At 45.7% G+C, this 17258-nt stretch overlaps 1 protein-coding gene across 1 annotated transcript in view; it reads left to right on the forward strand.

The window, feature by feature from the left end:
• Positions 1 to 1954: 1954 nt before the first annotated feature.
• The window catches only part of JCAD (junctional cadherin 5 associated), an 81089-nt gene continuing 65785 nt past the window's right edge, over positions 1955 to 17258 (forward strand). Inside the window, exon 1 of the mRNA XM_060659059.3 lies at positions 1955 to 2104. The gene's annotated coding sequence lies outside the window, so the exon portion shown is untranslated. The remainder of the gene's footprint in view (positions 2105 to 17258) is intronic.

Raw genomic sequence — 17258 nt, forward strand, 5'->3', positions numbered from 1 at the left:
GAAATGCAAGAGAAAAATAAACAAAACATGATGAAACCCTGCAGGAGGGAGCAGCTAACTCTTTTGGAGAGACCCAGAGAGGGTTTCAAAGACAAGGTGCACTTGGGGATGATATGGAGAGGGCCTGAGGGTGCTTCCAAGGCTGCTGTTTGAGAGAACAGTTGGATGCAGCCACTGTAGTTTCTTGGGGATGAAACTAGGTAAGCTGAGGCAGTGTGCTAGGTAATGCCTGAGCGAGAGTTTCTCTGATGAAGGAATAATTGAAATGGAGACTCAGAGCCTGAATACCGGTTTGGTGGTATGAGTAGGTGTGTCTTCCATATTGAAAGAGACTCCTTGTTCGTTTTTTCTACCTCTAAGACAAAACACCCTAACTCCAATCTCTGCCACATCCACTCCACCCCGCTGTGGTAGTACCAAAGCAGCTATAGACAGTCCATAGATGAGTGAGTGTGGCTGTATACCAATAAAACTTTATTTACAAAGCGTCTGGATTTGGCCCAAGGGTCATGCTTTGCCAAGGCCATTTCTATAAGATGAGATCTGAAAATGAAGTCATCACTGACTCCTGGTTTGTGATTTTTTAACGTTTATTTTTGAGAGAGAGAGAGAGAGAGAGAGAGAGAGAGACTGAGTGGGGAAGGGGCAGAGAGAGAGAGGGAGACACAGAATCCGAAGCAGGCTCCAGGCTCTGAGCTGTCAGCACAGAGCCCGATGTGGGGCTCGAACTCTCCAGCTGTGAGATCAAGACCTGGGCCGAAGTTGGAAACTTAACCGATTGAGCTATCCAGGGGCCACCCTGGTTGGTGATGTTGAGGTCCGTTTTGAGGTTGTATATGCAGGTACTGGGGAAGGGTGCTGGGGGACTCGGGAAGGAAAGCCGCGTGCAGATCAGAGAGGTCCTGGCCCCAGGGAGGAAAGGGCCACGTCAGGAGCACGGGTCCCGCACATTCCTCCTCGCCGAGCACCTCTTGGCCTGCTGTCTCACTGCCGCTCCAAACTGACTGCCTACGTCCGGGCCAGCTGCTGCTGGGCAGGAGCTGTGGTTCGTCCCCGAGGTGACTGTGCACAGGATAATTTATATTTTGGTGTAAACCCACCTCGAGCTCCTTTGAGATGAAAGAGTCTATATAAAACTGAATTATGACCCTGCTTAATGGGAGCACTGCTGAGTTTTTCCAAAAGTGGAGTTAAACCCCTCTGGCATGTGGGAAGGGCTGGCTGTAAAGGACTGTTGGCCATTTCAGCGGCTTTAGTTTCTGCTGTTGATCTGCGAACGATAAATCATTCTCCTCCTCCGAGTCCAAAGTGGCATTTCTATTTGCCAAGATACTGAGGAGGAAGATCTCCAACTGGTCTCAGCTGAGGCTGGATCTTTGCTTTTTCAGTTGTTTGGGAAGTGAGAACACACACACACACACACACACACACACACACTCACACACTCACACATGTTAATCTTCCAGAATAACCTATTCCAGAATAGCTATTCCCTTACCCCATAACTTCGTATGGCTTGTTCATGATACCGGTTTTGTTTTTACACAAAAGGTGTGATTTGGTCCTCCTCCTGTGTCATTCTGTACTTTTAACCCCCGGAAGACTCCTTTATTCGTGCGGAGCAAAGCTGTCTCCAGGTGTCACGGTCTCCTCTTGGTGGCCCAGGGCTCCTGAGGCCAGCTCCATGCTGGGCTTCCCTTCAGACAGTATCAGACAGGGCATACCAACGTGTCTTTTTTTAGAAAAGACCATAAGTGTCTTATCTTACTCCTTTGGAATTTTCCGCAGCTATTTAACCTCTAGTTTAGGAAAAGTTGGTTTGAGGGTTCTTCAAATGTCCCCGAGCTCTTACATCAGATCGGCGAGCTCATTTCACTCGAGGTGGATGGTGCTTCTGCTTGCCAACGTACCTCATTTCCATCTCTCCTCCCTTCTGACTAGAAACCTTGTGGTTAAAATAACACACAGCCTCTATTCACGGCTCAAACTCAGAGCTGCCATCGGAGGCAGATTGGGGATTTCAGGAAGTCTCAGAAGACGATTCTGAGTGGTTTTCTCCATATTCAGTTGTAGACCCTCATGAAGACTTCAGGGATCTGGTCAGGTAAACGGTTTCTTTTCTTTTTCACTGTTTTATTGAAAGGGAAATATGATTAAGAAAATTGTGTCAGTAAGCGTTGGAAGAAGCCAGCTGATTTCTAGCTTTTGACTCTTGAACGGGGCTTGTGTCTGTTTCTCTGAAAGGGGAATCGAGTAAGAATCTCCCGGAGAGGAAAGTGCAGGGGCGATTCTGTTCCCGGAGAGAGGGCTGGGGGTTTGAGGGAGAGATGTGCCTCGGTGGGTCAACAACCCGCATTTGGGTGTGTGCAGGTCGTGAAAATAGGAAACAATAGTTGGGTTGGTCTACTCTGTGCAGCTTTTGGAGATTGGTCACGTGACCAGGGCACAGGGGAGTGAGTCCCAGCCCTATCTTGTGATCGCATCTTTTTATGGAATAAAACTAAACAGATTCTCCTTCCCTTGCTGATTTCTCCTCCACTAGTTGGGTGCCACCATAATCTATCTATCTATCTGTCTGTTTATCTGTTTGTCTATCTACCTATCTATCATCTCCCACTTCTAGAAATCTGTGAAATGTATCTCTACTATCTTATTTTTAAATATTTTAAACTCATGCCTTTCTCCAGTGATAGTACATTAAAGATTTGTCTTATGTCTATTTGTCAAATGCATTAACATTTACTTTGAACACCTGTAACTATGGCATCTTGAAACAAAGTAACAATTCAGGGGCGCCCGGTGGCTCTGTTGGTTAAGCGTCCAACTTCTACTCAGGTCATGATCTCACAGTTCATGATTTTGAGCCCCACATCGGGCTCTCTGCTGTCAGCACAAAGCCCTCTTCAGACCCTCTGTCCCCCGCGCCCCCCACCGCCCTTCCCTTGCTCGTGCTCACTCTCTCTCTCTCAAAACCAAAGATTAAAAAAAATTAATAAAACAATAAAATAATTCATTTGTAGAGTGAGCCATTTTTCTGAAAAATTTTCCACCACCCCTCCAAGTCCTTCTTCAACTATGCTTTTTTTTTTTTTTTTTTTTGCAAACATTTATGTCTATGGAATATTTCAATATATCTCACCCTGGCTGGGTCAGGTTCTGTTTACTTGCTGATTTTCCCTCCCTCTCTCTCTTCCCTTCCCCTGCTCAGACATCTTGTTTCCCTTTATATTTTAATTTGAAGAAAATTCCATTCTTATTTGGTGATAGAGGCAAATCAATCAATCAATCAATCAATCATTGGTCAATTAAACATTTATTCAAGTGTGATCTATATGCTCTGTATTGAAATAGTTATCAGAGTTGGAGGAAGATTATCTCAAAGTCTATAAATACCATCACTATGTTTATCATGTATTCTGACTCTTCCATACATTCAATAAATAATTACTAAATATTATCAGTACAAAATGAAGTGGGAAATTTCAAACTTGGGATTATAGGAAATGCTGAAGCAGTGACCCGACCACCATTCCTGAGAGTTCATTACATACCAAGTACTAAGCTCAGCACTTTGGTCATCTTGTTTTATTCTCTTAATAGCCCACCTTTGATGCGGCAGGAAACTGAAGCCCAGGGAGGGGTCAGGTGCCCAGCCTCACATGGCTGAGAAGCAGCAGACTCAACGCTCAGAGCCTCAGTCTAGCAGATGCTCATGCTCTGGCAGGCGTCAGAAAATGTGTCCCAAGAAGAGGGCTTCGTGGGCTGGGCCCTAAAAGTGGCCAAGTGGCCAGAAGGAGCAATTCTGAGGGCGAGGCAGGGTGGGGGGAAGCGTAGGTGTGTCTGGGGGACAGTGCAGGGGTGCGGTGATGGGAGGTGGCAGGGAAGTGCTGGGAGGAGAGAGGCAGAGGTGTGGGCACAGAAGGAGCATTGTGCCCGACTGTGGAGTGAAATGAAGAAAGGGGGTCAGATCACCAGGAATATCGTACGGAGCCGCCGGCATGCTTTTCTAGTCCCTGCCTTTCCTGGTAATTGCAGGGCACGAACCCTCCTGCCCCAGGTCTGTGACAGAGGCTTCTCACCTCAGCTGAGAGGTTTCCTGGACTCTGCTGTTCAAGGAGCACCCTGTGGCCACCCCCAGTTGCTGTTCTTGCTGTGGTAAAACACACCTAACACAAAAACAGTCTTTTTGAACCATTTTTACAGTGTGCAATTGAGTGGCGTTTAGTAGGTTCACAACATGGCGCAACCATCTAATTCCAGACAAGTTTTCCATCATCACAAAGGGATATCTTACACCCTCTAAATCCTACACTCAGTACCCACTCTTCCAGCCCCTGACAAGCAACCACTGATCTGCTTTCTGTCTCTATGGATTGGCCCATTCTGGACATTTCAGAGAGATGGGATCATACAATATGTGGCCTTTGGTACCCGGTTTCTTCGTCTTGGCACCAAGTTTTAAAGTTCATCCGCGACGTAGCATGAATCAATACTTCATTCCTTGGCATGACTGAATGATATTCCGTGGTGTGCGTCCATCACGTTTCGCTCATCCAGTCATCACTCGGACGTTTGAGTCGTTCTCGCCTTTCAGCTGCTGCGAACAGTGCTGCGGTGACATTCATGGGCAAGTTTTTGCTGGAGCTCATGTTTTCAGTTCTTTTGGATGAAAGCACAGGAGTGGGATTGCGGGGTCATTTAACTCCACATTAAACTTTGTGAGGCGCTGCCACACTGCGTTCCACAGGGTCTGTGTCACTTCACGGTCCCGCCAGCATGTGCGAGTGCTTTGAGGCCCTCACGCCCTCGCCAACGTTGGTTACTTCCCGTTTTTATTTTATTACAGCCATTCTGGTGGGTGTGAAACACTGTGTCGTTGTGGTTTCGATTTGCATTTCCCTCATGACACTGAGCATTTTTTCACTCGTTTGTTGACCATTTGCTCCGTTCACATTGTATTCCCTTTATTCAGCTCTATTCTTTTTTTAAAAAAATAAATGCTTTTATTTGTTTTTGAGAGAGAGAGAGAGAGCATGAATGGGGCAGGGGCAGAGAGAAAGGGAGAGAGAGAACCACAAGCAGGCTCTGTGCTGACCGCAGTGAGCCCAACATGGGGCTCAAATCCACAAACCATGAGAACGTGACCTGAGCCAAAGTTGGACGCTCAATAGACTGAGCCACCCAGGTGCCCCTCGGCTCTATTCTTGATACATAAGTCCCATGATTTACCACTTCTTGTCACATTACATGTTTATTTATCTCTCTCTCCTGTGACTAGGTGATCTCCAGGGTCAGGGACTCTGTTTTGTTCATGGTTGTGTCTCAGTACCTGGGACAGGGTTTGGTATTGCAGGGACTTGGTATGTATTTGCAGAATAACTAAAGATCAAATTATGCTTATTCCCCAGAGCCCTGAGCCTGAGGCCTCACCTTCCTGCTGATGGGTCAGCAGAGGGGCAGCACTGTGAGGGGAGAGCCAGAGCTGGTCGGTACATCAGTCCTGACCATGCTCTCACCCTCCCTACCCTCAGCTCAGGTTGCTAGAGCAATAGTGCCCTTCTGCCATCCACCCACCCTTTGGATTTTGGGGAGAGGAGTGGGAACAGCAAAGTACTTATAGTCAAGGTTTGAAGTCATGAGAGCCAGAGCTAAGGCGGCAGCAGCAAGAACAGAGTGGGAGGAATACCTAGCAGGGGGATATTTAAGGAAAAATCAGTAAAACTAGATGACTGGCTGAAGTGTCAATCAAAGTAACTTCAAATTTTGAACTTGGAAGGTTGGGAAATCGGTGGCACCATTAGCCATGAAAGGAAGTTGGGAGAAAGAGTCTCTGGGAGCAGGGGAAGGGAAGCTTGCTTTACATTGAGTTTGAGAAGAAAACAAGAGATGGGAACATGCAGGCTGAAGTGGCAGTGGCAGACACAGCCCTGGACTCGAGGAGACCAGAAGGAAGATCCTCTTGATAAGGGAAGGTCAAGCATCCAGGACATCTATGAGATGTCCAACTCAGAGAATGGACAGAGCTCCAGAGAGAAGGGAGGGAGGCATAAAGAGGGAGGGAAAGGTGTAAATGTTGCTCTGGTGAGTGTGGGTAGAAGAAGAGGGGGGAGCAAAGGAAAGAGGGACAGGGGGAAGGGCACAGGGAGAAACCTAGAGTTGGGCAATGTTGATGCAGAAGAGAGGAAAGTGAGGGGAGGTAGGACACAGATGAGGGAGCACAACAAAGGAAGTGGGGAGGGAGAGAGGAGAGGGAGAGGTGGGTTAGGAAGAGGAGGAGGCAGTGAAGGGTTGGTATTCCAGAATACTTTCCACCTATTCAGAAGCAAGAGAGAGAGAGAGAGAGATGGGGAACAGAGAGAGATTTGGCAATTGACTTGTGGGTCCACCTTTTTCCCTGCCCCCTCTGCCCCCTCAGTCTCTCCAAACACTGTAAAACTAGCCTCATCTGACCACCTGCAGCCCAGGACCTTCCAGATGAAAGGTTAGTAATGAGTAAAGTCTGGACTTTTCATTCAGAGAGTTTATAAGGACATTCCTGAGACAGGGAGCCTTTGAAGCCTCACATGGCTTCTTTGTCCCATGGAGCAAAGTTCTGCCCTGCACATGGGTATTCTCTGTACTCTGTGGAACCATGGTACAGAATGACCTCAGTGCACACGACGGAAGTATCTAAAGATCCCTGAGCACAGAGGCATGTGAGAAAAGCAGCCTGGGGAAGAATGAAGGAGCTCGGCCCTTGGAGGATGGTGGGGAGCAGCTCCAAGGGTCTCGGTCTACAGCTCTGGTTCATGTATTTCAACCGGCTAAGTTGGGCCAAGGACTCCAAGCTCAGCTGAATCCAGATGCAGGGGTGGAGACAATCTACTCCCAAAGTGTTTAGTGGGGAGCGTGTTTATGGGAACTTGCCAAAAACATGTGTGAGCTAATTTTTTTTTTTATATGAAGGACATGGGGGTTTTCTCTTCCATCAAAATGTAGGCTGACCTATATTTATGAAGAAGGCACTTACTACTTAGGATGGAAAACTTTGACTTGGGAAAGAGTATTTAGTGGCAGAAATCTCCTCTCACAGACTCCATGGAGATTCCAGTGAGGGGATGGTCCCTGCTGTCCTTCCCTGCTGGCTAAGGACACCAAAGAGGGTGCTTGGTGTCACCGGGGATGATGGGGATGATGAGCCTCTCACTTTGTATCCCTGTTCTGAAGTCTTAATAAAGGGTCTTCTGAAAAGAGATTATAGAAGAGAAGTGCAAAGAAACCAGGTGCTGTGGGGGCCAGTGTGTAGGGCTTCTTGCAATCAGTTGTGGTCTCCCTACCTCCCTAGCACACCCATCCAGGAGGATAATAACTGAGAAATTAAACGGGAGAATGGACACCTTGTAAGTTATCCAAGCTTAAAGATGTATAGCCCAACGTGTTGATCCAAATTAACCCTCTGTGCTACTGCAGGCTTTGCAGTGATAAAATTCCAGAGAATGTACTCGCTTTTACATGATGGACCCTTCCCTGTTGTAAAACATCTGTTTAAAATAATAGATGATGTTTAAGCCATCATCTATAATAACGGTTTTAATGTTCTGGCATTGTGTTTGAGCAGAAACACTGGTAGGGGTCTTAGTGCCGTAGGATGTTTTATCCTAGATACTGCGGCTTCCTAGATATTGCCTCTAGGATATGAGTGATTACATGCGTTAGCACGGTTGGATTAAAGCTGGGTCTGAGCCATTTCAGGATTTAAGATGTAAAACCACCCTTGCGGACTTTTGCACACAAACTGTAAAAATCAGCCTTTGATCTTTTATGTTTATCAAAAGCAGTAATGCCAGTTAATGCCAAAGCTAATTTATAATGGCAGATGATGAAAATAAAACAGCTACACCACTGGCTTAATTTAGGCTTTGAAAAGTATTTTTTCTAATGTTTGTTTATTTATTTTGAGAGACAGAGAGAGAGAAAGAGAGAGAGAGAGCATGATAGGGGAGGGAGAGAGAGAGAAGGAGAGGGAGAATCCCAGCTGGGACTCCACACTCAGCCCTGGAGGCCACTGCAGAGCTCCAGCTCATGACGGCCAGATCATGACCTGAGCCAAAATCAAGAGTCAGATGCTTCACCAACTGAGCCACCCAGGGCATGTAGGCTTTAAAAAAGTATACGATGAATTATTTTCTAATAGCCTTACCTTGCTGATTCTTAACTTTCTTAAATTAATACTGAAGTCATGTTTACTTTTCAGCACACACAAACTGAAGGTGAGGAATTGGGCCAGAAAACTGGCAGAAGGAGCCCCTTCGGGGTTAGATGTCACCCACAAGACAGGGCTGCAGAGAAGCATTGTGAAGCTCAGCTTTTGTCTTCTTGTCATCCTTTTCGATGCCAGCCGTAGAAGGGTGTCTAAAAATTAGTTTCACCTCTCCCCTGGGTACTCTCCTAAGCGAAATCATTGCCAACTAGACTTAGCAAAGCAGGGCAATATGGCACCACAGTTAAGAGGGTAGAGTTAGAAATAGAACCCACTAGGTTGGTTCCCGGTCTGCCTCTTTTCTAGCACCTTAACTTCCCTAAGCTTCAGTTTCCTGATCTGTAAAATCAAGTTAATAAAAGCTCCTAGCCCTCAGGAATGTTATGACAATTAAGTAACTTAATGTATGCAAAGCTCTTAGCACATTCAATCAGAGTGAACTATTATTATCACAGGTAACCTGTGAATAACAGAAGTGAGTTGCCATCTTTCAGCCAACCGCCAGCCTGCCTCTTTTTTTTTCTCCTGTGAGTTTAGTTATAAAGCACAGCTCTCATGAAGTTACTCCCCTGCTCAAAACTGGGGGTGGGGGTGGGGGCTGGAATTAGGTCCAAACCCCTACGGCTGCCATGAGGGGCCCCTCCTGAAGGTGTTTCTCTCTTCCTTCCCACCAGCAACCCTCTCCAGCCCTGTGAGCCCTATATTCCAGCACCCCTAAAATCATAGCCCTTTCCTGCAAAAGCCCTATGCCCCAAGCCCTCTCTCTGTGAGTTAGCTCCCAATTCCCTCATTCTTGGTGCCCTTTCCTCCCCATCTCTGCCTGCCGGCTAGTCCCCAGCAGAACCAGTCAAGCTGGAGTTCATTCCTTCTGGTGGGTTTCCATGATACTTTGTGCCTTTACTGTAGCACTAACCATGCTCACTTTGAATTATGCCTCCTGTTTTATACAGCAAGCTCCCTGAAACCTGGAACAAGATCTTCTTCAATTTTATGCCTCATATAGTACTTTGCATGCTACTTTGCCCATAACCAAAGAGCAGAAAAGCCATCTTATGCATGGCTGTTTCCCTAGCATAGTGCCTGGCCCATAGAAGGTACTCAATAAATACTCGTTAAAGAGAATTGTGATTTATATCAAGACTTTGGTACTAAATAAGGTCTATGAGAAAGAGATAATCATTTAACCAGTGAAGCAACCTCATTCTGAAAAAGAGAATGCGGCCTGAGGTATAAGTAGTTGGTTGAGTTTAGGGAGGGGGGCAATGCATAGACTAATGAAAGTTTTTTTTTTTTTAACCCTTGATTTGTTTAGATAAAACTGTAATGAGGCAGAAAACGGGAAGATGGGAATCCCCTGAAGGTTTTGGAAATGATTATCAGAGACCTTTCTTTCCTAATGTTGTCTGTTTTGAAGGTAGGGAGTAAGATGAGTTGGGGATAATTGTAGGTTTCATTTTCCCAACTTTTTAATATTTTTAAGGGCAAGCATGAAAACTAAGCAGATCAGGATTCCTGGGTGGTTCAGTCTGTTAGACCTCTGACTCTTGATTTCAGCTCAGGTCATGATTTCATAGTTTGTGGGATCAGGTCCTGTGTTAGGGTCCATGCCAACAGCACAGAGCCTGCTTGGGATTCTCTCTCTTCCTCTGCTCCTCCCCCATGTAGTCATCTTCTCTCAATAAATAAATAAATAAATACTAAAAAAAATAAGCAGATTGGAAATTTAGAGGAAGTCTACGGAAGAGATAACAGAAAAAGTACAGGTGGAGGATAAACTAAAAATCTCAAAAGCCAACACAGCTTTCCTGGCAGACAGATGGCAAACAAGAAGTTCAGAGGCTATCAGTGAAATCAAGTGAAGGAAACAGTGGGGAAAAATTAAAAAAATGCACTGTTAAGAAAAGAAACACAGACGTAGTTCAGTTTGCCAGCATGAGAGCTGACTATTTTAAGGAAATGAGAAGTTTGGAGGGTGGGGCGAAGGTAGTAAGTGGAGCAAATAAGGGAGCAGTAGGGGGATTTTTAGGTTAGAGATTTCATGGCAAAAAGTTATGGGACAATAAGAACTTTGGCATGGTGGTTAAAGATACAAGTCATCCCAGAGACTAAAGAGACTTTACAAAAAGATGCGAATGTGTTAGGAATCAGAAGACACCTGTCATTCTAAAGATCTTACAAATAAACCAGAATTCATTCATTCTTTCATTTATTGAACAGAAGCCAGCTACTGGGGCTACAAAGATGGATGAATTGGGCCAAACACAATCTCTGTCTTAGAGTATGCAAATCAATAAATTAGATGATCTCACTGGTGAATATGTATGTTCAAGTAGGTGTTCTGGGCAAAGGAGTTCACATGGAAGCATGAATAACAAAAGAGCCAGGTCTGCATTGGCTGAGGAGGGTTGGAGGTATAAGCAGGCTTTCCAGGGAGTGGCATTAGAACTGGGATCTTGAAAGGGAGAGGAAGGAAGTTGGGTGGAAGAATCCTTCTAGATAGAGGGAACAGCATATGCAAAGCCCTATGGAGGAAGGTTCATGGCACCTTCAGGAAATAGAAGGAAAACCAGCGTGGCTAGAAAACAAAGAGTCAGGAGGTTGATATGAAGTAAGGCAGGAGAAGTAGACAAAGCCACATAAGGCAGCCCAGGAAGTCATGGTCATCGTCTAGGGATTTATCTCAAGAGCAGTAGGACATCATATGGAACTACAATTTCTTCCTTGTGGGAAGGATGAGATGCACGGAGTGACTGGGCTTTTCAGATAACCAAAATTCACTCATTTGTGTGCCAAAAATGCCTATATTTTACCACCTTCTACGGACAAAGGTCTGGATGAGGTTTGCTCCTTTTCTATCCTTCCTGAGGCTTACATCCCTGAATTCTTAACATTTTTCTCAATGGAGCAATGCATCAAATATTGTACTTCTGAGGTATAAAGACTGCTTGTCCTATGATCAGTAATCCTAGACTATTTGTCTCTTTGAGTCCTGGTCTGTTTTCAACCTTTTTCATTTACAGTTGCTGCCATTGTGTCTGCCTCTCTATATAATTGAATGCTCCAGTCTGTTGTGGAATAAAAAATCAGAGAACCAAATCAAGAGGCTTCAGATGAGCTTGAGTACATGGGCTTTGTGGCTCCCTTGGTACCTTTTAGGTTTCCTCCTATGCGCTTTGATGCTCTAAGTGGCAAAGTGACTGGAGTGGGTTTCAGCTGGTACCTTAGAGCTGTGTTGTACAATACGGTAGCCTCTAGCCACATGCGGCTGTCTAAACTTCATCAGTTAACATTGAGTAAAGTTAAAAATTCAGTCCTTAGTCTCATTAACCACATTTCAAGTGCTCAGTGACCACATGTGGCCAGTGGCCACCCTAAGAGACAGCACAAATCTGAACAATTGTATTATCACGGGAAGTTGAATTGGACAGTACTGTCTTAAGATGTTGGTGGAGACCATGAACTGAATAATCTATAGTCTTGTCATTCATATTTTTAAACATCTATCTGACAGTGACTCTAGGCATGTACCAAATGCAGAACCGGATGTGGCCTTTCTTGTTCCTCCAAGCTTACAAAAATACATCCCGTAAATTGTTCCTTTCAGAATTGTTATAATTACTGTAATGCTATTGAAGAAATGCTTAAAGATCTGCTATTTCCAGCAGAGAAATGGACTCCAAGCTCATTAAAATTCTACAGTTTCTCCCTGGAAAATCTGAGCTCTTGCTTGATTCACCTTCCCACAGTGTCTCCAAATAGATACACGTTACATATATGCCATGCAGCCTTAATTATCTGTTGGAGAAATTCGATGGCACCGCCCGAGCCTCCATCAGTTACACCTCAACTTCAGGAAACCAGGTATGTTCAGGAACCTGAGACCTTGGCACAAGCAGATGCACATTAAAAAAAAAAAAAAAAAAAAAAAAAAATCAGCTTGTTGAACTGATGAGCTAGTTATCCTATGTTCTGAGCTCAGAATAGCAAATGAAGAAGAAATAGATCGAAGATAGTCTGGCTGAATGTTATATAAAAGTCATGTCAAGGTGTGATGAATAATGCATTAGAGATTCCTTGATTTTCATTATGTGCTAGCTTGAGAATGTGGCCTGTGTCTAGATGCACAGATCATAACGCAGTCATAATGGCATGGATACAGGATCACTAATCCCTGGGATGATGCTGTAAGACAGGTAGCATTCTCATTTTATAGATGAGTAAATTGAGGCTCAGGGAGATGAGGTTAGGGGCACAGCGGGAGTCCAGCTCAAAGCTGTGGTGACTGTAGGCCCCCAGGGCTGGCTCTCAGATGCTTGTTCCTCTGTCTCCTGGGACAGGACAAGGCAGGCAGGCAGCAAGGCAGAGTGACTGGGAGAGCAGGACTTTATGGTCCAGGCTGCTCAAATTTTTCTGGAATCTTCTCCTCATTGTAGCTCCTCAGGTGACGGATGGTATGACCTGTGTGCACTGAACCTTGACTCTTACTGACGGTGAAAAAAAAGTGAAACACGGCATGTTTTTTTTTTTTTCTGTTGTCAGCTGACTCAACATGGCATGACTTTCAGAGAGAAGTTCCGCTTTATTTAAAAGCGACAAATAAGCAAACAGAAACAAACAAACCTGCAAAAAAAAAATTCTCCAGGATGAATGGGAATAGCCTACCTCCTGCTAATTTGGTCATTTGTTATTACTGCTGCTTCTGAGAGAAAGTACTGTCCATGGCAAAGCTAGGGTTTTTGGATTCTGCAAGGCCTCTTCCCTAGAGAAACTTAACAGCTAACCTGAGTGATTCATACATGTTTTTTCTCAGCACCTGTCTTGTGTTTGGCACTCATGATCCAAGGGTCAGTGAGATGCAGTCCTTACCCGAGAGGAGTCCGTGGTCTGGCCTGGGAGAACCACATATCGGCAAATAATTAAAACACAGCAGGATAAATGTTATGATATCAGGACATAGGAAGCATGAATGACTTGAGTACTAAATGCATACGTTCAACCCCAAATCTCAAGTTAGGTCAGGGTGAATGAGGATGCCAGCTTAGAAAGGGGACAGCTAAGAGCAGGCTGTGGTTAGCACTGAGGGAATACAGGCACGATGTCTGGGACATAGCACCCATTGCTGAGGTCACAGGGCCACTGGGAAAGCTGGCCCAGGACTTAATTTAGAATAATAGTTTTATAAACCACCGTTCACTCAGAGAGAGAATCAGTTTTAATAATTGGCTGGTAAATATCAGCAATACTGAACTAGAAGTGAAGAAATGGGCCTGGTGACAAAAATAACTTCAAGAGATGAGAGTCATGGACTCATCCATCAGGGCAAAATTGGGAACTGCAAGTTCATTGGGGGCACGGACCATGGAAGGACCTAGAATCCCAGGGCACAAAGAGCGGACATACGGTTTGTCCCAAGGCCACAGGGAATACTAGGGAGAAGGATGAAATGATCAGAGGGACTCAGAATCACACCATAGTTTACAGTGCACCAGCCTGAACCCATCCTGGACTGAAGTCTAAATCACTGGGTCCAACATCCTACTCAGACAATTTGAATGGAACTTATCTCTGGTGAGAGCTAGATGTTCTCCTTGGCACTTCCGAATGGGGGACTTTGCAGGCTCGTTTTAGAGAGAGTGTGGGAGGAGGAAAAGATGGGAAACTACCCCACACCTCAGTGAGTTCAGGGAGAGAGAAATTCGGGCAGAAGATTGGATAATGAAAATGATGGAGACGGGCAGGCTAAATCTGTGAGATGTGTGGGCAAGAAGAAAATAAGGTAGGAGTGGGTGGCTGGCCTTTACAAAGGCAAGAATGGAGCTTTAGTTTAGAGCAGTGAGAAAACCAGTTTCTTTCCATAAGACCACCACCTGTCTCCCCCAAGACTGTGTGGGGCGGAGTGCAGGAGGCGGTAGAACTCCTTTGCTTTCAACAAGAAGGCAGGCATTCTGTACAGCCCCCTGAGCAGTGACAGCAACTCCACAGCACCTGGTGGTCTGACTCACTCCTTTCTTTGCACCTCCCATCATTCACAGCCCTCCCATCCTGCACCAGTGCACATGTCATGAATGTTCACCTGGTCTTCAATACCAGTGATGACAAAGCAGGAAGGCAAGTTCCTGCTGACTTCCTAGAGTGACCCTAAAAGAAGCATCACTTACCTTTCTTCTATATGGCAGTGCCTTCTTATGCTCACTGAGTCCCTGGGGGCCTATCAAGGTTCTAGGCAAGATTACACTGAGTCCTAGGAAGTCCCCTCTAAAACAAGATGCCCAAGCTCTCACATGAAGGCCTAATTATTGCAAACAATAGCCAATAACCCAATAGTCTTTAAAAAAATTTTTAATGTTTATTTATTTTTGAGAGAGAGACAGAGCACAAGCAGGGGAGGGGCAGAGAGAGGGGGAGACATGGAATCTGAAGCAGACTCCAGGCTCTGAGCTGTCAGCACAGAGCCCAATGTGGGGCTCGAACTCACAAACTGGGAGATCATAACCTGACCCAAAGTGGGATGCTCAACTGACTAAGCCACCCAGGGGCCCTGCCAATAACCCAATATTCTACACAACCAACCAGTTTAGAGTTTACTTTGGAGATGCTTATTAAGGAAACTTGACCTCCCCGGACGTCTGGGTGGCTCAGTCGCTTAAGTGTACGACTCAATTTTGACTCAGGTCATGATCTCACAGTTCATGAGATCAAGCCCCACATAGGGCTCTGCACTGACAGCATGAGACTGCTTGGGATTCAGTCTCTCTCCCTCTCTCTCTGCTCCACCCCCACTCATGCACACATATTCTTTCTCAAAAATAAATGAATAAACATTGAAAACAAAAAGAAACTTGACCTCCAAGTAGTTGCTGAATCTCAAAGCCACATTCTGTCTCTGGGGCTCCTTTGGCTTTGGTGCTGCCACTAGACTTAAGGCCTGAGTGTCAGAGGACTGTCCTGATAATACAAGAGGGCTACATACAAGAGGCTGGAGTTCAGGAGGTATTTGCAGGAACTCAAGGGTGCAAGGCATTCAGCCATCCCACATGCAGATGCTCAGCACCCCACCCACCCTCTTTCTCCGTTTGTCCCACAGTCCTGAGGGGGCCAGCTGCAGGCCTTCCGTTTGTCTCACACCTGTCCACAGGCAGCTTATATGCACCAACGATTTTACTGAGTTGCCAATTCTAAATAATCCAAACTGACACGGGTGCCCAGATGTGAAAAACAATGGGCTTGTAAGCAGCCCTAATATATGGACACCAAAAAGTCATTCTAGAATGAGCATGCCATTGGGACCCACATGGACAGAGTAGGAGACCATCTGTGGATTTGGGTAACATTTAAATCATGGCCAGTGAGCGTGACACCTTAGTTGTGGCTGAAGGCAGATTCCTTTTATTACTTGGTCTCAGGATGTAGATCAGAGCACGGGACTTTCACATCTCAAAATTGGAAAGTACAGTAGACTTAACATCCGGGACCTTGGCATATGTGCACATACGAATTTGAATTCCTTCCATAGTATATCCTTTCCATTATTTTCTAATGTATCAAAGCCATCTATTTTCTGGCAAAAACCCACGGCTCACTTGGAGCTTTTTGCACTTTTCACTTTCAAAAATCAGAATACTTCGTTAGCTTTCTTTACAGAACTTTTCCTCAGCAGAACACTTTCAATGGCGCCTCACGAGAGTTACTGAGCAGAAAAATGGCGAAACCTGAGTTGAAACGCAGATGCCAAGCAGTGAGCCAAGCTGGTCGCCAGCTAAGCGGCTGGCCCTCACCCCAGACAACTGCTCTTGGGCCATTCTAGTCCATGCCTCAGCAGAAGAACAAATTATTACATGTCACAGGCTTTTGGGGTTGTTCACAGAGAGTCTAGACCAGGAACAGTTGATCTGCAAATGCCCATCATCCAACGTGCTGGCGCTGGCACTATTATTGATCCTGCCTTCAGGAAGGAAAAGGCTTCTTTTTGAAGCCTCAGGAGCCACTCACTATGGGGGAGCTGTGTGACCTACGGCACTGGGCTTTGTGCTCAGAGGGGAGACTTTTGCTCAGGATGTTGGCCATGGGTTCAGGTGTCCATGAGGAGAGCCCTCGGGTGTTTCTTCCCTCCAGTGGGGCTGCTGGCTCCTGTTTGCAGGGCCTGGGGGTTGAGTGGGGGAGGGAAGGGTGGTTGTGATGGTTTTGATGACTATGGAGGCTCCCAGCTGCTCTGTTCTGCCTGCCACCATAAGCCAGGAGCTGTGGTTAGGCGCTGTTGTGCAAATATGTGTCTTTGGCCCTTCCTGCCGCCATGGCTCTACTTGGATCTCCACGTACAACCGCCCATTCCCCGACCCCCTGCCCAACCCCTGTCTCCACGCTCCACTCTTCTTTCTCCTTCCAGAGGATCCCTCTGTGTTGTAGAAAACGTACTCTGTGATTTTAGACCTAAAGTAGGTTGAGAAGAACTTACTAGAGTTTCGAATATGGTTATTGCCATCATGAGGACATTCAAATAGCTTTACATGCATTTCCACCTTCTTAACTCCTACACTCATCTGAGAAAATTTGACGTCAGTTCCCATGTGTCAGCCCCCTCCCCTTTTGACAGGAACTTCCTTTAAAGATAAATTTAAACAGAAATTCCATTATGCCATTAGAATCTCATCCAGAATCGCATCTATTTTTGAACCGTTTTTTCTTAGCGCTGTTTAGTGATCTTTTAATTATGCCAAACAACTGTCAGAACTCAGATTGCAGAGCTGCTCTCAAATGTACCAGTCATCTTTAAGTCACCATATTGTTACTCCTCCAGAGCTTGAATGCTTTTGTTTAGCCATGAAAACGAAGACAAGCCTCTGCACCTGTGGTCCCAAAAGAAGATTCATGAGTGTGGCCCCGCCCAGCTGGGAGGGCCCAGGCCAGTGCTCCATGTTCTCTAGGGGCTGGGTCTGTGCCAGGCTGCCATTTCTAATCTTGCCTGGGGCCTGGCTCTAATTCCCTCTCGCGCCCCCTATCTTATTTATCAATAGCATGTGAA

This window comes from Panthera onca, chromosome B4 (genome assembly GCF_046562875.1).
Source record: "Panthera onca isolate mPanOnc1 chromosome B4, mPanOnc1 haplotype 2, whole genome shotgun sequence".
Taxonomy (NCBI): Eukaryota; Metazoa; Chordata; class Mammalia; order Carnivora; family Felidae; genus Panthera; species Panthera onca.